This window comes from Felis catus, chromosome B3 (genome assembly GCF_018350175.1).
Source record: "Felis catus isolate Fca126 chromosome B3, F.catus_Fca126_mat1.0, whole genome shotgun sequence".
NCBI lineage: Eukaryota > Metazoa > Chordata > Mammalia > Carnivora > Felidae > Felis > Felis catus.
The window spans coordinates 133,987,024-134,007,608 of record NC_058373.1 but is presented as its reverse complement, the minus strand read 5'-3'; the positions used below and the strand labels follow the sequence as shown (position 1 = coordinate 134,007,608).

The 20,585-nt window shown below is 49.6% G+C and overlaps 2 long non-coding RNA genes across 2 annotated transcripts; one reads left to right on the top strand and one right to left on the bottom strand.

The window, feature by feature from the left end:
- Window positions 1–4,447: 4,447 nt before the first annotated feature.
- On the bottom strand, window positions 4,448–19,491 carry LOC123386181. Its single transcript, XR_006599921.1, has 3 exons — window positions 16,885–19,491; window positions 11,103–11,391; window positions 4,448–6,892 (listed from the first exon to the last, which is right to left on the bottom strand). It is a non-coding gene; the product is annotated as an uncharacterized LOC123386181 (long non-coding RNA).
- On the top strand, window positions 14,523–16,998 carry LOC123386182. Its single transcript, XR_006599922.1, has 3 exons — window positions 14,523–14,984; window positions 15,300–15,375; window positions 16,863–16,998. It is a non-coding gene; the product is annotated as an uncharacterized LOC123386182 (long non-coding RNA).
- Window positions 19,492–20,585: the final 1,094 nt, after the last annotated feature.

Genomic DNA, 20,585 nt, shown 5'->3' with positions numbered 1-20,585 from the left:
CAGGACTTTGTGGCCTGGCTCTTTTTGCGCTTTTTTTGTGTGTGTTTCTTGGAAATTATGACCCAACCCTCTGCTTCCCAAGCCCTCGTTCTCGATTCCCATCCCCTCTCCTCCCTCTCACTGGGCCTGAAGACATTCTGACCGAGCGGAGGAAGTTCACGTTCACCACAAAGGATTCCCAGAGGGCCACGGGGCCTTCCACAGCGTGAGGCCTGTGGCCGTGAGGGAGTGATGTGGGATGACGTACACGGAGCTTCCTTATGGGGACGATGCCCCTCGTGCGTCTCACTCCGATCAGTTCTCAGATCCAGCCACAGACTGGGCTTCATATTCTGTGTTTCTTTAACTTTGGTCAGTTATGCCACGTGGGGCTGTTGGCTCGAACCCAGGTAGACGTGATTCCAAAATCTCAGAGCCAGCGCCATGGATTAACAGCTAACCCGGGCGCGTGTTTGGCTATTTATAAGACAGAGAAGAAATAATCCCCAGCCTAAAATCAGGTGACATCAAACGCCGTGGCTAAGCTGCCGCATAGAGGTGTGGGGCGAAGGGTTAACGCTGGACCACCCGAGAGCCCACAGGTAACCTGGTCTGCGTGTTTACTTTGCAGAATGTTCAGCTGCAAATGACGCCGAGCCACAGGACTGAGTCGAGAATCTCATTTGCGTACGATAATAATGTATGTCAAGCAAAACCACCAGTCAGTACTTTCCAAACTGTGCCCTGGTGGTAGTTTGAGGCCACGGCTGGTATTGATATGGAACAAACAGGAAACACAGGTTAAGGCCACACTGGGTCCCTCCCTTTGTGGCATGAGCACAAGTGGCTGAAAAGCACCCCAAAGGGTGGATGGACTAGCCTGGCAAAAACCAGAATGAGACTGTGGTGCAAGGCCTGGGGAAGACCCCTGCCTCCAAACCTAGCCTCCCCGGCAGGTTCGACCCCTCAGCACCGCCTGAGTTCCGACCACCGGAGGGTAAACCTCTCTGGGCCTCAGTTTCCTCACCTGCGAAACGGGGGTGACCTTATTGTCATCCTTCAGCCACAGGAAACTGGAACATCCCCTGGGGACTTCTTGGTGCTCTAAAGTCTATCTGAAGTCTCTTGATACTTTCAGACTGCTCAAAAATCATAATAGTTATGACAGATTACTAATACGGAGGGAGGGTCTGAGGCCAGTAATACACTGAAGGCTCGAAGGCAGAACCTAACGGGGGATAAGCCAGCTCTACCTGAAGGAGCTGGGCATGGCGGTCGGACTAATAACCCCCCGACACTGGTTATTATTAGGATGCGAAGGGGCCGTGGAGAACTAGAATCAGATTTCTACTCATCCACTCTGGAGGCAGAAAGCTGCAGCGGTAGGGATGATGTTAGCAATCTCCTAGACCCCCAGCGACTCCAGTGTCTTACCAGATCAGAGGCAGAAGCTACTTCACTGTGGCCCCACCTTGAACTGCTCTTCGTGCCAAACGCAGGGGCAGGTTGCAAAGCTCTGCTTTCGAGTTTGGGGCTCTTTGGGCAGGCATTTGCACAGGAGGCCCAAAATGCATATCTAATGTTTGATTTCTTTTTTTTTTTTAATCTTTTTTTTTGAGAGAGAGAGAGACAGAGCACGAGTGGGGGAGGGGCAGAGAGAGAAGGGGGATAGAGGATCCGAAACGGGCTCTGGGCTGACAGCAGCGAGCCCAACGCGGGGCCCGAACTCACAAATGTAAGATCATGACCTGGGCTGAAGTCCGACATTCAGCCAGTCGAGCCACCCAGGTACCCCTCATAACGATTTCTTAAAGGACAGCGTCGGCCGGTGCCACCAGCAAAGGGCAGTCGGTTCTGGATTACATAACACGTAGGAGAGGGCCCCAAAAGCAACAGACCAGCAAGGCGGACGCTGGTCCCACCAGTCTTAGAACGTTTCCCTGAACAACCGGTAAGGAAGACGGTCCGACTGCAAGAGGAGGCCACCCAAGGATTGAAATTTGAACCCAGATGATCCCCAGGGTGACTGACGAGATAGTACGGAGTTCAGTCTGAGGAGCTGTGTGTGCTCACTCATGCGGGCCATCAGGCCACAGGGCGCACGGGCCTGGCAGAACAGGTGACCCAGGGAACTGGACCCATCCACAGGCCTCCTGTAAGCAGTGAGTCCCACTCTGGGGGACACCCTGTCCTGAGCATGCAGGGGGTGGGGGGAAAAGCAGGGAGGAGATATTAAGATCTCTGTTCATCTGACTGGCCTACACAGAAGAAGGCTTTCCACGCTTTCCAAACTCAGGGTCTTCTTGCTATCATCAGAGCTCACAGCCACACCCCAGGGCCAGCCATTCTCTGCCCGGGGCCTGGGCTCTGGACAGTTCTGTCAGTCTTCCTGAGTCCTGGGCATGTTCTCTAATCTTTTCCAACCCTGAGGGATATAAAAATAATCTGCCGGTGTCCCACTTGGGTTCTTTGTGTGAAAGCAACAAAAACTATCCCTGAACAACTTCAGCAAAAAACGGGATGAATGACGGCAAATGGGAGGACCTCTGGACCGAAGGAACAAAGAGCCAGGTGTGGCAGGGGCAGGAATCTGGCCCCTTGGGGCCTGAGGAATAAAAACGAATGGTTTGCTTCATCTGGGACTCAGTGCTGAGCAGTGTCTGAGGCCGACGTGGAGGGGTGGGCAGCCTGTAACTGAGCGTGCATGTGTGCGTGTGTGTGTGTGTGTGTGTGTGTGTGTCCTTTTTCCTTCATCATTGTCTCCCTCCAGGCAAGACTGAACTTCCTGGGGGGAGGGTCCTGTCCGCCTGGGCTAGAGGAGTGCGGGGCATCTTCCCCGAGTCACGGAAGAGGTGCTAGTTCAAGGTCATTCCTCAAAAGCCAAAGGGGAGCCTAACCAGAGGGTAGAAACAGCATTAATAGCCACTCCCGCCACCTTCCCCACCCCATCTCTGCTCTCTGCCTTATGTTTTTGTCCAGCCTTTTAACCAATCCGTCCGTCTCCCCGGCAGAGCCCAAACTCCAGGACAGGGACATTCTCCTGCACTTTTATTCCCCTGAGGGGCAGGGGTGGGAGGGAATTCAGCACCAGCCCCTTTCGCGATCGGGGTCGCGATCACTGAGTAGCTGCCTAATAACTACTGATGGAATTGAGCTCAGTAAAATCAAAGACAAGAGAAATGAAATGCGGATCTTCTTAACACTTCACAACATCTCTGCGCCCCAAGGTAGAGTGGCAAGGGTTAAACACGTCACACCGGCTTTGTGTTCCTGAGGCCTCGTCACCCTGCGGGCGCCTTCTTGCTACCTCCACCTCCACCCACCCTGGGCAGGGTGACCCTCTGTGGTGTTGCAGAATAATGGAACAATTTTGCCACTTGCTGTCAAGACGTTGCATCCCACCATGAGGGTCTCACTCCGAGATGAAGTATGAAAGCAGGCCCGAGAGGGGCCAAATGTTCACTTCCACCCTCGAGAAAGGAAGATGAATTACAGCAAAGTCGTGTTGACTCATTCTGTTGATGCCCACTATCTTCCCCTTGGCAACAAACAGCGTGACTCATCCCCTCAGACAAAGGTCACCTATGTTCTCCCGAGAAGTCAGGCACCTGCCTCTCTGGGTTGTGATTGCTTCAACACCGTGATTTCGCTGAGAAATCTTCATCAGGGCAACCCGGCAGCCAGCCGCCGCAGGAGCAAGCTGGTCTGCTTATCACGGTCCATGCGGGAAATACTCAGCTTTTCTATCTTCTCTGCGAAATCAAGACCACTCCTTGGATTCATAAACACCGTCTTCTGCTGCTGTGTTCCGCAGCCGAAGAACAAACTTGGGCTTTCCCAGGAGCATGGGAGAGTGACTGGCAAACCCCGGCAGCATCCTGCAGTGTTCTAGCTTTCGTTCAGAGCTACTCTCAAAAAAACTTGAAAGAGGGCGCCTGCCTGGGTGGCTCAGTCGGTTAAGCATCCAACTTCAGCTCAGGTCATGACCTCATAGCTCATGAGTTCGAGCCCTGTGTTGGGTTCTGTGCAGAGAGCTCAGAGCCTGGAGCCTGCTTTGGATTCTGTGTCTCCCTCTCTCCCTGTTTCTCCCCCACTTGCACTCTCTCTTTCTCTCAAAAATAAAGATTAAAAAAAAAAGCCTTGAAACAAATGAACAGACTTGAATTTTCTGATGGTCATTGGGGTGACGCCCCCACGCCTGGCTTGCCTGGCTTGCCTGGCTTACCTGGCTTACCGCTGAAGTTCAGGCCCCCCTAGCCCAAGAGAGCCCTGGGGGAGGTCAGCTGCCTTCTCTGCAAGTGGATCAGTGGCCCTTGTATAGAAACCACAGGTCATGGGGCGCCTGGGTGGCGCAGTCGGTTAAGCGTCCGACTTCAGCCAGGTCACGATCTCACGGTCCGTGAGTTCGAGCCCCGCGTCGGGCTCTGGGCTGATGGCTCGGAGCCTGGAGCCTGTTTCCGATTCTGTGTCTCCCTCTCTCTCTGCCCCTCCCCCGTTCATGCTCTGTCTCTCTCTGTTCCAAAAATAAATAAACGTTGAAAAAAAAAATTAAAAAAAAAAAAGAAACCACAGGTCATGACCACCTTTTGATAGGTGGTTGTTTCCTGGGGTTTGAGGTCACGACCTGAGCTGCTCTAGGGCTTTGTGGAACACAGATGCCCCTTAGAAGTTTGGGGCCCACTCCTCTGCATCCGTGTGAGGCCCTCCAGGTGACCCCTGTGGGGTCACTCGGGGAGGCCCAGGATCTCAATGCGCTTGGGTTTCTGGACACTGCACGATTGGCCACTGACTAGGATGGGGTGTCCTGACGCTCCTACTCTGAGATACTTTGGGGTCATGAGAAATTTACAACAAGAAAACTGAGGCCCAGAAAGGTTAAGTGATTTGCCCACAGTCTGGAGAAAGGACACTTTAGAGATGGCTCCACCCTGGACACCATGTGGGTTTTTTATTTTACAAGTTTTTCAGAGAAAGAAACACAGGCAGACAGACATCGTCCCCAGCCTGTATACAGACACCCAAATCAACAGAGCACAGAGGGGTGGGGGGCACAGGAAATCTAGAACCCAGCTTCCTGACGAGGGGATGGGCCTCAGCTGATTTTGTCTGCTCGACAGCACCCCTCACCTGGTAAAGGAGGAGGGGCCCAGGCTCTGCACCCTTCCGCCCCGGCAGCTGGACCATGCGGACCCCAGCACTCCATCCCTGTCGGAAGGTGGCTCTGTAGCTCTCCCAAGATTTCAGAGAGGTGCAGAGGCCCGAGGGAAAATGGTACCTTCTGCCTCCCAGGCACAAAGTCAGGGGCCAGCCAGCCCAGAAACGCCCCTGTGCTCTGGTGTCCAGCTCAGAGAGGGCCAGATGGGGGTGCCTCCGGGAGCCAAAAAGACTCCCTGAAGCTGAGGGCCAAGAGTGGGTTTCGATGTCTCCTGGTCTTTGGGAAATAAAAGTAAGTTTGAGCTGTGGTTTCTCCACAAAGGCCACTGATCCGCTTGCAGAGAAGGAAGCTGGCCTCCCCCAGGGCTCTCTTGGGCTAGGGGGGCCTGAACTTCAGCGGTAAGCCAGGTAAGCCAGGCGTGGGGATTTTTGAGGTGGGCGTCACCCCAATGACCATGATAAAATCCAAGTCTGATCACGTCATGTTCCGCCGAAACTGAAACTGCTCGGTGGCTCCCAACTGATCCTCGGCAGACGCCTCCAAGCCCCCTGTGGTCCTGCTCTTGTCTTAACCCAGTAGAGGGCAGGCCCCAGCCCCTGAGCTCCTTGCTCTGCTCACTCTGCCCCCAGCACTCCCTGACCCCATCCTGACAGGAGATCTCCACTTCCATCCGCTGCCCAGAGGCATCCCTGATCCCTACCCTCAGTGGGGGCCTTCCGATTGTTCCTCGCCTTCCCAGACCCCACATATCTTCCTAATATAACTCATAGTTATAAGTACGTGACTTCATAGCCATCTAATGGCTGGGTGTCCTCCCCATTCAGCTGTCAGCTCCCCACTGCGTGTTGCCAGCATCCAGCTTTGTCCCTCAGTAAATCTGGAAACAATGGCCCCGGCCTGTGTGCAGCTGTGACCCGTAGCACAGGGAAGGGAGCCCTGAGCCTGGAGCTCCAGTCTGGTCTGATCCAGGCTTACCTCCAGACCACAGACAGTCCCTTGGATGTCCTCACCTTGCTCCTTTCTCTGTGCTCTGTGACCTTCTGCTCTCTCAGGACTTCCCTCGGGCCCCAATGTCTTAATCACCAGGAACTGGTTCCCCTGTTTGGGAAAAGCTGGATGTCAATGAAGTTTCTCCAGGGCACCCTCCCACACTAACCTGGGCAGACAGGGCCTCTGCGCCCTCCCTCGATTCCCTGACAGCCCCTCCCACCGCAGGGAAAGGGAGATAAGAAACTAATTTGAGCTGGGAGACCACAGAGACTATAGTTTCCGTATTATCTTCGGACACATTTGCATGTTAACAGGCACCTGCCCAAGACCAGACTCTCTAAGGACTGTAGGGAGGACAGGTAGGTGAAACGTCGGGGAAGAAGCCTTTTTGGCGCCCTTGAAACTGACCTGGAGGTTACTGTTTGCCTGAATGACTTGATCGTTTATGCAGCAAAAATATTTGAGGCCCAATGTGTACAAGCCAACCTATCATGGGCTTTGTTAATGTGGTGAAGGTTCCTGAACACTCAGCTGGGAGCATTTGCTGATCAGGCCTGCAGTGGAAAGAAGCCCTGAAATCGTATCCACATTGGGGCCCAGGAATTCTGGCAATCAAGCATGAGATGCTCTTGCCTGAAGCTGAGCCTTGATCCCTTAGGTCTCTGAGGCCAGAAAGGCAAACCTCTTGTGATTTCAGCAACCAGATGCCCCTGGGGCCATTGGAACCCAGCAAATCCAGCTCCCAGCCTCTTTTAAACAGCAGCAATTCTGCAGAGACAAGGGACAAGTAGAAGACAGGATGAGACTTAATATTCTTAAGATGTCAGTACTCAACCAAATTAATCTACAGATTCAACACGATCCCTAGTGAAGTCCCAGCTGCCAGCTTTGGCAGAAGTGGGTCCGAATTTTAATATGAAACTGATCCAAATTTTAATATAAAAATGCTAGGGACCTTCAATGGTCAAAATAATCTTGTAAAAGACAAAATTAAGAACTGACATTTCCCAATTTCCAAAGTTACTACCAAGATACAGTGATCAAGAGAGTGTGATACTGACATAAGGATAAGCATGTAGGGGCGCCTGGGTGGCTCAGTCAGTTGAGCGTCCAGCTTCAGCTCAGGTCATGGTCTCACAGCTCGTGAGTTTGAGCCCCGCGTCAGGCTCTCTGCTGACAGCTTGGAGCCTGGAGTCTGATTCAGATTCTGTGTTTCCCTCTCTTTCTCTGACCCTCCCCCACTCACACTGTCTCTCTCTCTCTCTCCCAAAAATAAACATCAAGAAATTGGAAAAAAAAAAAAAAAAAAAAAGAATAAGCATGTAGATCTATGGAATAAACACCAGAATTCAGAAATAAACCCTTTATGGTCAATTTGTGGTCACATGATTTTTTGTAAGCATGCCAATATCGTTCAAAGGGGGAAAGAATAGCCTTTTCAATAAAGGGTGTGGGAGCAACTACCATGAGAGTCTTAAATACAGAGAACAAACTGAGGATTACTAGAGGGTGGTGGGTGGAGGATGGGCTAGATAGGTGATGGGTACTTAGCAGGGCACTTGTTGGGATGAGCACTGAGTGTTGTACCTAAGTGATGAATCATTAAATTCTACTCCTGAAATCACTAGTGTACTGTACGTTAACTAAGTTGAATTTAAAGAAAGAAAGAAAGAAAGAAAGAAAGAAAGAAAGAAAGAAAGAAAGAAAGAAAGAAAGCTGGAATAACTGAATATCCACAAGCAAAAGAATGAATTTGGACCCCCTACCTCACCATACACAATAATTAATTCAAAAATGGACCGTAGTCCTAACCATAAGAACTAAAACTACAAAATTTGTGGAAGAAAACATAGGTGTAAATCTTCATGACCCGAAGTTAGGCAATGGTGTCTTAAAAACAATACCAAAAGCACAGGTGACAAAAGGAAAAATTAGATAAACTGGATTTCATCAAAATTAAAAACATTTGCACTTCAAAGGACACTAACAAGAGAATGAAAAAATAACCATAGAATGGGAGAAATATTTGCAAATCATATATCTGATAAGAGACTTATATTTAGGGGTGCCTGGGTCGCTCAGTCGGTTGAGCATCTGACTTCAATTCAGGTCATGATCTCGCAGCTCGTGGGTTCGAGCCCCGCATCGGGCTCTGTGCTACCAGCTCAGAGCCTGGAGCCTGCTTCGGGTTCTGTGTCTCCCTCTCTTTCTGCCCCACCCCCTGTGTGCTCTCTCTCTCTCTCTCTCAAACATAAACATTAAAAAAAATTTTTTTAAAGAGACATATTTAGAATATATAAAAAAACTACCACCGCTCAACAATAAAAAAGACAAAAAAATCCAATTTTAAAATGGGCAAAGGATTAAAAATGGGCAGAGGACTGAATGGATATTTTTCCAGTGCAGACATCCAGATGGCCAACAGACACATGAAAAGATGCTCAACATCACTCATCATCACAAAAATGGAAATCGAAACCACAATGAGATACCACCTCACACCTGTCAGAACGGCTAGTATCAAAAGACAAGAAATGGGGTGCCTGGGTGGCTCAGGCAGTTGAGGATCCGACTTCAACTTCTGCTCAGGTCATGATCTCAGTTTGTGAATTTGAGCCCCTGATCGGGCTCATAGAGCCTGCTTCTGTCCCCTTCTCTCTCCACCCCTCCCCCACTCTCTCTGTGTCTCTCTCTCTCTCTCAAAAATAAATAAACGTTTGAAGAAAAAAAGACAAGATATAACAAGTGTTGGTGAGGATGCGGAGAAAAGGGAACCTCATGCACTGTTGGATTTGCCTGGCAGCATAGCAGTTCCTCAGAAAACGAAACATAAAACTACCATGTAATCCAATAATTCCACTACTGGGCATTTACCCAAAGAAAATGAAAACATGAATTCAAGAAGATATAGGCACCCCTATGTTTACTGCAGCATTGTTTACAATAGCCAAGATATGGAAGCAGCCCAAGTGTCCGTGGATAAATGAATGGTTAAGAAGCTGTGGTATATATACATGATGGAATATTAGTCACGAAATAGAACAGGACCTCGCCATTTGTGACAACATGGATGGACCTAAAGGGTGTCACACTATATGAAATAAATCAGAGACATAAAAATACCGTATGATTTCACTTCTACGTGGAATCTAAAAACCAAAACAAACAAACAACAAACAACAATGATGAAAAAGAGAAACAGACTCATAAATATGGAAAACAAGCTAGTGGCTGCCAGAGGGGAGGGCATGGGGGGGGGGGGAGGGGGGTTAGAAGAAACAGGTGAAGGGGATTAAAAAGTACAAACCTTCAATTATAAAACAAATAAGTCGCAGGGAAGAAAAGTCCAGCATAAAGGAATATAGTCAATAAGATTGTAATCACTTTGTGTGATGACAGATGGTAACTATACTTATCATGGTGAACACCTTGTAACGTATATAATTGTCAAATCACTGTGTGGTACACCTGAAGCTAATATAATGTTCTATGTCAACTATACTTCAATTAAAATTTGAAAAAAAAAAAAACTAAAAATAGGCAAGGGATTTGAATTTTCCACAGAAGACAAATAGCCAATAAGCACACAAAAAAATTGGTCGATAATATTATCCATCAAGGAAGTGCAAATCAAAACTGCAATGAGATACACTTCACATCCACTAGGATGGCTAGAATCAAAAAGACAGATGTTGGCGAGAGTGTAGAGAAATTGGAACCCTTCTACATTGTTGATGCGAATGTAAAATGGTGCAGCTGTTTTGGAAAACAGTTTGGCAATTCCTCAAAGAGTTAAATGTAGAGTTGACATGTGACCCAACAATTCCACTCCTAGGTATATACCTAAGCAAAATGAAAATGTGGGTCTACACCAAAATCTGCACACAAAGGTACACAGCGGCCTCATTCCCAATGGTCAAAAGGTTCAAACAACCCAATGTTCAGAACTGTGGTCTCCGCACAATGGAACATTATTCGACCATAAAACCGAATGAAGCACTGATACATGCTACAGTGTGGAGAAATCTTGAAAACATTATGCTAAGTCAAAGAAGCCAGTTATTTAAAAAACCACATATTGTGTCACTCCATTTAAAAGAAATGGCCAGAATAGGCAAATCCATAAAGACGGAAAATCAATTAACGTTTGCCAAGATCTGGGGAAGAGGGACTAGGAGTGACTGCTGATGGGTCCAAGATGTCTTTTGGGGATGATAGAATGCTCTAAAATTGGTTTTGGTGATGGTAGCACAACTCTGTGAATATATTGATAACTATTAAATTATATATTTTATATTGAGGATGCATGCTGATTTATATCTAAAACTTTTTATTTTTTAATGTTTGTTTTTGAGAGAGAGAGGGTGCACACACATCGTGCCAGTGGGGGGCAGGGGTCAGAGGGAGGGTGGGGACAGACGATCCAAAGCGGGCTCCACGCTGACAGTAGAGCGCCCAATGAGGGGCTTGAACTCACAAACCATGAGATCATGACCTGAGTTGAAATCAGACGCTTAACAGACTGAGCCACCCAGGCGCCCCCAAACTAAATGACACATTCTAACGTGCTACACGGATGTTATTAGGGTAGGTGGCCTCTTGTATGACAATCCCATTCAATGAATGTTCCTTCATTCAAAAACTACGGCATGCCAACCACATGCCAGATGCTGTGGGGGTTGTTGAAGTGACCAAGACCCCGTCCTGGCCTTTCTGAGAGACACAGTCCCCCAGAAGAGCAAATGCACACCCAAATGCCTCTAACAGGAGAGGGACTGTGTGCCCCTGTCACAATAAGGCACTAGTGTAAGAAAGAATGACAAAGGAGAGAACTGGAAACCCTAACTGTCTCTTCCTCTTGGGGAAGGAGAGGAGTCTGGTGCAGAGGGAGGCATGGTTCTGCAGAAATTTCCCTTCTCCTTCCTTTGGGGGCTCTCCAAGCCACCCCCGCTGGATGGATGGGTGAACTGGCAAGTACCTGCTGAGTTGGGTGTCCTGAGGCTGCACGGAGGGCTAAGCCATGGCCCGCAGTGCCTGGTGTCCACAGGCCCCCGGGCCGGGGACACTGTGAGAAGCTGACGAACAGAGCCCATGACCTGTAGAAGGCAGCATGTGGCAGATGCTGGCCTGATGTTCAGGATGGTAAGGGCCATAGGAATGCCACGTCCTGCTTCAGCTCTTTCCAGATTGTGCTCCTTGAGGTCCCCTGTGTGGGCAGCTGCCTCCTTGTCCATCCATGCGGACTTGGACTTGCGTGAAGGGCTGTGCTGCAATTGGTTTAAACTGGGGTTAGGAATGAGATGAGAACAGGAGAGGGAGGCCAGTCTACGGGGCACCAGACTCTGTTCTGACCTTTTAGGGACCTTTCCCTCCTCCTCTTTTTCCTCTTCTCCCATGTCTAAGCACCCCTGCCATACCTTGCTCATTGAATCCCTGCTCCCAAGAAAGGACCTGATCCCTGGCCCCACCATATACATCAGTGCCTCCCTGCATGGGGCGAAGCCCCACTAGAGGGACCCTTCAGCCACTCAGGAGTGGGGTCCCCAAACCCTTCCTGCCCCCACCCCCCAGGCTTAGGCCCAGGAGTCAATTCTAATAGGATTAATATATATTTTTTAATGTTTATTATTTATTTTTGAGAGAGAGAAAGAAAGAGCACAGACAGGAGAGGGGCAGAGAGAGAGGCAGACACAGAATTGGAAGCAGGCTCCAGGCTCTGAGCTGTCAGCACAGAGCCGACATGGGACTCAAACCCATGAACCGTGAGATCGTGACCTGATGCTTAACCAACTGAGCCCCCTGGGTGCCCCCCAGGAACCCGTTCTAATGCACACAGAGTTGCAAGGGCTCAACCCACTGGGATTAGTTGCTCCCATCAAAGGCAGAGGTGCAAGATCTCTGCTGGAGATTTTAGGGAGGTGAGGTCCCTGAAAGCTTTGCTTTTCCCTGTGAAAGGAAAGTCTGGGGTGCCTGGGTGGCTCAGTCAGTTGAGAGTCAGACTTTTTGTTTTTTTTAACGTTTATTTATTTTTGAGACAGAGACAGAGCATGAATGGAGGAGGAGCAGAGAGAGATGGAGACACAGAATCTGAAACAGGCTCCAGGCTCTGAGCTGTCAGCACAGAGCCCGACGCGGAGCTCGAACTCACGGACCGTGAGATCATGACCTGAGCCAAAGTCGGACGCTTAACTGACTGAGCCACTCAGGCGTCCCGAGAGTCAGACTCCTGATTTCAGCTCGGGTCATGATCCCAGGGTTGTGATATCGAGCCCCATGTGGGGCTCTGTGCTGAGCATGGAGCCTGCTTGGGGTTCTCTCTCTCTCTCTCTCTCTCTCTCTCTCTCTCTCTCTGCCCTTCTCCCCTGCTCCTCCCCCCCCCCAAAAATAAAATAAAACAAATAATAAGAGAAAGCTCACCCCAAGTTAAAATAGTATCTTAGGGGAAGGACTTGGCTATTTGGGCCCCAGGTTGGGCACGCAGCCTGAGGCCTCCCGATCAAACCCGAGAAGCCTTCCACAATGAGGATGAGGCAGTCTAATCGACATTCTTGAATGAAAGGCTCAGAAAGCAAGCCAGACTTTCAGGAAAACCCTCCAGCCCATTCACGGTTCCTGTGACCCTCGGTGACCCAAGTGAGGAGCTGGGGGAGGCTCCTACCCACATGTGACTCACTTCTCTCTGTTCAACCCATGACTTGATCTCAAGGACAACACTGCTGCGGTACTCTCCCTTCTCAAATGCCACTTCCTCCACCCGGGCACCTGTACCCTCTTCTGGCCCTGCTAGTGCCTGGCCCTCCTTCTGGAAGCCTCCTCCCTCAGTCCTGTTCTCCACAGAAACCAATGGCGGCTGGTTTCTGCATTAACAGAATTAACCTCAGATGGCTCACAATCTCGGGGATGACAGGGACCAGGATGGAAGCTGGGCAGCCCTCTACAGAGGCCAGGAATCCTCCCGAAGACTGGTCTGGAGAGGAGAGGGCATGGTGCCACTGCTGGGCGTGGTCACGCAGGTGCACGTGGGCTGACACCACCCACAGCAGCCACAACAACCTCCACCAGATCGGGATGCGGCTGCCCCCGGGCTCTGAGAGGTTGTCTGCCCAGCAGAGCTGAGGTTACCCACCCTCATCCACAAGGGAGTTTGGCACAGTGAGTGCCTGGCATTCTCAAGTTCCCCAGTGGGAGGGGGGATCTGCCTCATCAGGTGGGGGGTTCCCCAAATACAGGAGGGAGATAAAGATCCCAGGTGACCACAAGGCATGACAGATGGCCATTCATCTTTGGATAAATACCCAGAGCAAGGGCATCCAACTCCACTCTTCCTACGCCCTGCCTTCCTGACCAGCATGAGCTCTGAGTTTGACAACAGTTACTCATGGCTGAGTCAGCTATTCAACACATATTTTTTGAGGTCCCAGGCCAAGTGCAAGGGTCCTATTGCTTGGGAAAGCTCCTTAGAACAATGTTCGACACGCAGCTGTTAAAACTACTTCCTCTGGTTCTAGGGGTGCCTGGGTGGTTCAGTTGGTTAAGCATCTGACTTCGGCTCAGGTTATGATCTCACAGCTCGTGGGTTCAAGCCCCACATCAGGCTCTGTGCTGGCAGCTCCGAGCCTGGAGCCTGTTTCGGATTCTCTGTCTCCCTCTCTCTCTGCTCCTCCCCTGCTTGTTCTCTCACACTCTCTCTCTCTAATAAGTAAACACTAAAAAAAATTCTTTTCCCTCTGGGCCAAAGGCTCTGCTTCCCTGGACTGCAGCAAACCAGAGGCTGTAACACAAGAACATCTGTAAAAACATGTCCTTTTAGGTTTTTATTTATTTTTTTGAGGCATAATTGACATATACCCTTATATAGTTTCAGGTGTACATGTGTATGTTCTGAAGTGACCACAGTAAGTCTAGTTAACATCCACTGCCACACATAGTTGCTAATTTTTTTTTCTTATGATGAGAACTGTTAAGATTTACTCTCAACAAATTTCAAATATGCAGTACAGTATTATTAACTACAGTCACTGTGTTGTACCTTACCTCCCCGTGCCTTTATTTTATAACTGGAAATTTGTGCCTTTTGACCCTCTTCACCCATTTTGCTCCATGGCCCCCCAGCCTCTGATAACCACCAATCTGTTTTCTGTATCTATGAGGGGTTTTTTTGTTTTGTTTTAGGTTCCACATATAAGTGGCAATCATACAGTACTTGTCTTTCTGTGTCTGATTTACTTCATTAGCATAATGCCATCGAGGTCCATCTATGTTTTGGCAAATGGCAAGACTTCATTCTTTTTTATGGCTGAGTAATATTCCACAATATATATACATATATATATATATACATATACATACATATATATATGTATACACACACACACACACACACACACATATATATCACATCTTCTTAATCCATTCATCTGTCTGTGGACACTTAGGTTGACTCCATTTCTTGGCTTCTGTAAATAATGCTGTAATGAACATGGGAGTGCAGATATCTTTTCCAATTAGTGTTTTTGTTTTCTTTGGATAAATATCCAGCAGTGGAACTGCTTGTTCATATCCCTTTACGTGCTAAAAAGAGAAATCTGGGTGGGGCGAGGACCCGTGCAACCTTCGTCGTGCTCCTGCAGCAACAGAGACATTCAAACCATCCACCCCACTGGAGCTCATCAGAAAATAACTTCCTACAGTAGACAGTGCTGGCAGCATCTCTCTGCTGGCCACAGACTATTCTGGGCAATGTTTTGAAAATGAAACTGATTTATTAAAAGCTTACAAGAAGAGGCAAAACACAAAAAACAAAAAAAGCCTGAGGTTGACTTGACTGCTTTGCTGTGGGGAGTGGCCCAAGATCATGAGGGTGAGTAGCCTGGGGGATGCAGCGGTGGCCTGAGAATACAGTTTTCTTGTCCCCACTGTCCTGCTCGCTGGCCACATAGCCCTGGCCCAGTCACTCGGGCCTTCGTTTTCTTGTAAAACGAGGCTGAACCCCTCAGGAGTCCTTGAGTGGCAAACATCAGGAATCCACACGGGGTGCCAGGAGGGGTCTTGTCAGAAACACAGACTGGGAGGGTCTCTTGCAGCCTGAGGGCTGGAAGCAGCTGGGCCTTGGGAAGGCTGGGAAAGTGATCTCTTCTTCATTTAACATTTACTGAGTTACCACTCTACATGCCAGGCACGTTCAAGGCCCTGGGATCCAGTGATGAACAAACCCCCAGGATCTCGGCTCTCAAGGAGCTTATGGAGAGCTGGTAAGCAAACGAATACCCATAATAGTACTGAAGATGTCACATGCGAGGAAGACACGGAAGCAGGCTGATGTGATAGAGTCTGGCTGCAGGAGGGGTCCTTTTAGAGTGGCCCTCTCTGAGGAAGGGTCACTTAAGAACATTCCTCCCCCACCTCCAAAAAGAAAAGAACATTCCTGAATGTCAAGCCTGAGGCAGCATGGGAAAGACGGGTTCGGAGTTCTAGGCCGAGGGAACGACATGCCCCAAACCTCGGGTGGGACCAGGTTATGCTTGTTTAAAGACCAAAGTGCCCTGAGGTCCATCAGCCAGAGCCAGTGGCCTGAATTAAGTCTGAGAGGGAGGCAGGGGCCTGGCAGTGCAGGGCCTGGAGGGCATCTCGGCATGGCCTCTCTTTCCACCTCCCCTCTCTGGGCCTACGTGTCTGCTTCACTGTTCTTCCTTCTGCAGACTGGTTTCCTCTGCTGCCCAGGCCACAGGGCAGAACAGGGCTGCCCGTGGGTACCAAGTTCACGCTTGGTCCAGCCACTCACAGGGACTGCCTCGATCCAGGAAAGCCCTGGTCACACGTGCATCTCTGGTCCAATTTCCCATAGCCCAAACCACGGCAGCTGCTAGGAGCCGAAACAGGCTCCAGGAGTCCATGGTGAGAACAGGGCAAGCACTCCAAACTTACCTCCCCCACAGGGGACTGGACCGGGGGCCCCTCTCCCAGCCCTAGGATTCTGAGTGCAGAATCCACATTGTTCTGAAGCAGTCTCAAAGGTCACGAGGACTTAAGTCAGTTCTCACACATTAGTGAGCACCAGAAGCACCTGCAGGGTTTGTAAAAACGCACACGGCGGGGCACCTGGGTAGCTCAGTTGGTTAAGCGACTGAGTTGGGCTCAGGTCATGATCTCGTGGCTCATGGGTTCCAGCCCCGTGTCGGACTCTGTGCTGACAGCTCAGAGCCTGGAGCCTGGAGCCTGCTTTGGAGTCTGTGTCTCCCTCTCTCTCTGCCCCTCCCCCACTCACGTGTGCGCGCGCGTGCTCTCTCTCTGCAAATTAAACACACACACACACACACACAGATGGCTTCTGATTCAGTAGGTCTAGGTGGCAGCCTGAATATTTGCATTTCTAACAAGTTCAGATGATGTTTTAAATACTTCGGTTCCTGAAGTGGAGTCCAGCTCTCTGGCCCTGCCAGTGTCCTTATCCTGCAGGTTTCAGAGTCAGAAGGACAAGAGTCAGGGGTAGGGCCTAGCCTCCATAGCCAGCATTCTGGATCCCTCTGTGCACCAGGGTTTGCGGATCATGGTTTTAAAATGTTTCAAAACACCAGAAATGTCTTTGTTCCTGGCCTTGGGTGTCTAATTAATCAGTGTGTTGGGACTGAAACAAGACAACACAAGCTCTCCACTTTCACCCAAAATGAGGGTTCCTCGGAATCCAGCCTCTGGGTGGGTAAGAGCTCTTTTTGGGGGGCATTTTCATTTCTCCCTGCAGGAGGAGACCGGGTCCTACTCACCGTGTGGCTCGCTGCTCTGCGTAAATAAATACTGGGAGAAAGTTTGGGGACGTGCCCTCCCAGCCCTGGCTCCCGGGCCTGCGGCTGCTACCCGCCGTCCTGCGGGGCAGTCGGCGCCAAAGCCTCGCGGGGGGTCCTCCAATGAAGCGCCGAGGAACTCCATGACCTCATCGGGAAGCTCTCTCATTGGCTGCCGCCGCCGCGCCGGGCCTGCCCCTTCCATTAGAGCTCCGGGTTTCTGCGCGGCCCGGCCCCTGGATTGAAGGCTGCTTGGGTTCCTAACTGCAGGCTTTGCAGGCTTCTCTTTAGATTCCTCAGAGGAAACTTCTGTTTCTTGAGAAAGACTGAAGTGTTTTTTTCAATCTGCCAAAGTACTGGTTTTCTGCGCTGACTTTCCACTGGTGTGTTACTGGGGTTTAGCTGGCGCTTTCAGCCTAAGTACCTGACCGATCACATTTATTTCCCATTTATTTGAATCATGTATTCTAAAGAGTTTTGTCTTTCTTTCCAGTGGATGAATTTCTCACGCCCCATCTTACTGCGGAATGCTAGTGACCTTCTCTCCCACATTTACCCTGAGAATTCAGTGATTCCCAGAGAGGGAATATGACTTTCACAAGGTCACACAGCAAGTTAGTTAGATGAAAGTCAGATCCCGGGCTCCTAACTCCAGCTTCAGTGTCACACATATTCCATTTGGACGATCAGACCAGACCCGAAATCATTTTTCAAGGCTTGGCTCAGGGGTTACCTCCTCCAGGCAGACTTCCTGGAGCCCCTCTGTGGCCCAAGGGCTCCCTCAGTCCCTGGTGTTCATCTGGGTGCAACCACAGAGCTATTTTTCACTTCTTTGTCCCTTTTCCCAATTAGACTGTAAGTTCCTTGAAGGATGGCATCATATTTTATACAATTTTGTATCCTCAGAACCTAACATTGTCTGGCACACAATAGATGCTTACTAAATGTTTGTTAAATTAAGCTGTGGAAACTTTGCATGCTGGTGGCCTTGTGTAGGGAAAGATCACTCGTAAAAGTAGACTCTGTGTTTCTGAGGCTCTTTCATCCTGAATGAGAATTAGCTTTTTTTTTTTTTTAATGTTTAATTATGAGAGAGAGAGAAAGGGGGGAGGGGCAGAGAGAGAGAGGGAGGTAGAAGATCCAAAGTGGGTTCTGGACCGATAGGAGACAGCCTGATGCAGGGCTCGAACTCATGAGCCCTGAAATCATGACTTTGAGCCAGAGTTGGACATTTAACCAACTGAGCCACCCAGGCGCCCCAGAGTTAGCTTCTTTTTACTAATAAAGTGTTTAAAGCGAAAATGTTTGCTAATTCAACTCTGCAGGAACAACCAGATCCTTTGTGCTTACCTAGTAAATTCCTGATGGCCCTTTAAAATTTCTGAAGTGTGAGTCAACCATTATTCAAATCAAACCATTTATTTATTCTCCATTTATTCTCTTCTGTGTCTGGTCTTCCAGGAAGCTTAAAAATCATTCTAGTCACACTCTTGACTAGGTGACAGGTACAATGTTCTCCCCTGTATCCATGTAGTTTCTGATCTTTATGTTGCTGTTCATTCACACATGCAGTTGGGTATTTTATCACTAAGCCTATTTCTGGCAGAAGGTAGGACAGGTGGTATAAGGGTAACAGGAAAGTGTCCCCTAAACCCTGAGTGTGAAAAAACACTCATGAAAATAAGGGATTCCTATCACACAGGCTTAAACCCAAACCACCTTGATTGTTATTATGGTGTCCAAAGCCTATGCAAAGTAGGCATGGGCGGAGACAGAAAGTGGAAATTCACAGAACGGGTCCAGCTTCATCCTGAGCAGAAGACAAAGATCTGGGACATATGGATATTCTCACCCTTGGAGAGGTAGGCTCAAGAATGGGACCAACACAGTCCTCCGATCTTTTCCAGGGCCTGAATGATGACCTTCTTGAGAGTCGCCCTACTCTGGTTCCAAATCCTACTCACCAAGCAATCTCTTAACAACAGTTTCAGCTTCGCACGCATCGTGACACTGGGAACGGGGTCTCCAGGGATGGGGTACTGGGGGGATGGCTTCCATCATCAACGAGAGTTGGCATGGAGTATAAACAGTGGTCTGTGGTGAGCTTCTTTAGTGGAAGTAGGTGGAGTGCCCTGGAGCCCCCGCATGTTTCTGGACTTACAGGGCTGAAGGCCACCTTGGGAACATGGTGTCCGCGTGCAGGTCAAGTCATGCCCAGGCCTTCCTCGAGCAGCCAGCCAGCCTTCTATCCCTGGCTATCTGGCTATCCCTCTCAGATGGCAACCGATGATAAATTAGAGACACCAGCCTCAGTGCCTGCAGTGGGACTGCCCAGCAAGATTCCCACTCGTGTGTCCCAACAGTGGGAACCATGACTCCAGGCAGCAGGTGGCCTTTGGGAAGAAACTCAGGGGACCCTAGGGCACTTCAAAGGGGAGGGGCACAGAGCCATCTTGAGTCATCCTCAGAAACCCTGCTCAAAACAACAGCACTGATGCAGCTTTTGAATAGCAGCTTTCTGGGGCACCTGGGTGGCTCAGTCGGTTAAGCGTCCGACTCTTGGTTTTGGCTCAGGTCATGATCTCTTGGTTTGTGCGTTCAAGCCCTGTGTCAGGCTCTTCGCTGACAGTGCAGAGCCTGCTTGGGATTCTCTCTCTCCCTCTCTCTCTACCCCTCCCCACTCGCTCTCCCTGTCTCTCTCAAAAATCAATAAATTAACTTAAAAAAAAATAGCAGCCTTGTTCAGAAAAGTGTGGGTGCTGGGGGTATGATAATGTGGCTGACTCAGGGTGTCATGGGCACACTGCAGAGTATTACACACGGAGAAAAAGAAGGAACCACGGCCTTCAACAAGGCTGTGCCAAGGACAAATCCAAGAAGAGAATGAGCAACGAGGCAAGTGACAGAACATGACACCATGTTTACAAAGCATGAAACCAAACAATATCATATATTGGGTTACATGTAACATTCACGGCACAAGGGACAGCAGAAGGCTACTCACAAAACAAAGCCAGGGTATAATAAATGCAAAGATCAAGATGATGGTTAACACTGGGATAGTCAGCAGGTGCCTTGGTATTCATTTTACTAGTTTACTACGTAGGTGCCCCTTGATTATATGGGTTGTATGAATCAAACATTTCATAATTACAAACCACGCAAAGGCACGGCACCTGTCATTACTCAAGCCCCAGGCCTGCAGGCTCTGGCACGTTTTCCAGGGTCCTCACGGGCATCGCCGCAGTGCCCACTTGCCCACGGGGTGGCTGCTCATGGCTCACACCTTCCAGGGGCCCAGGGCCCAGATGACAGGGCTGCTGCCTGGCCTGGTGAGGTCAACGGTTAGAAGTGACAGTTCTGTTAGCACACTGTGGTCATTGTCATTTTTTCCATGTAGATTTCCATCTCTTTCTTAAATGCGACCCATTTGCTTCAGCAGGCAGATCCCCACTTCTGTGGGCCTGTCCCCAGGGATGCTCAGGACTCGGCTACACCAGCCCAGCCCAGCCCAGCCCAGCCCCATATCTACGGAGCACCTACTCTGTGCCAGGCACCGTTCTCAGCGCTGGGGAGGCAGCCGTGGATAAAATCCCACAAAACCCCCTGCCCATGGAGCTTACATTTGAGTGAGGGGAGACTGACAGTAAACACTGAATTAATACCTAGAAGTCAAGAAGAAA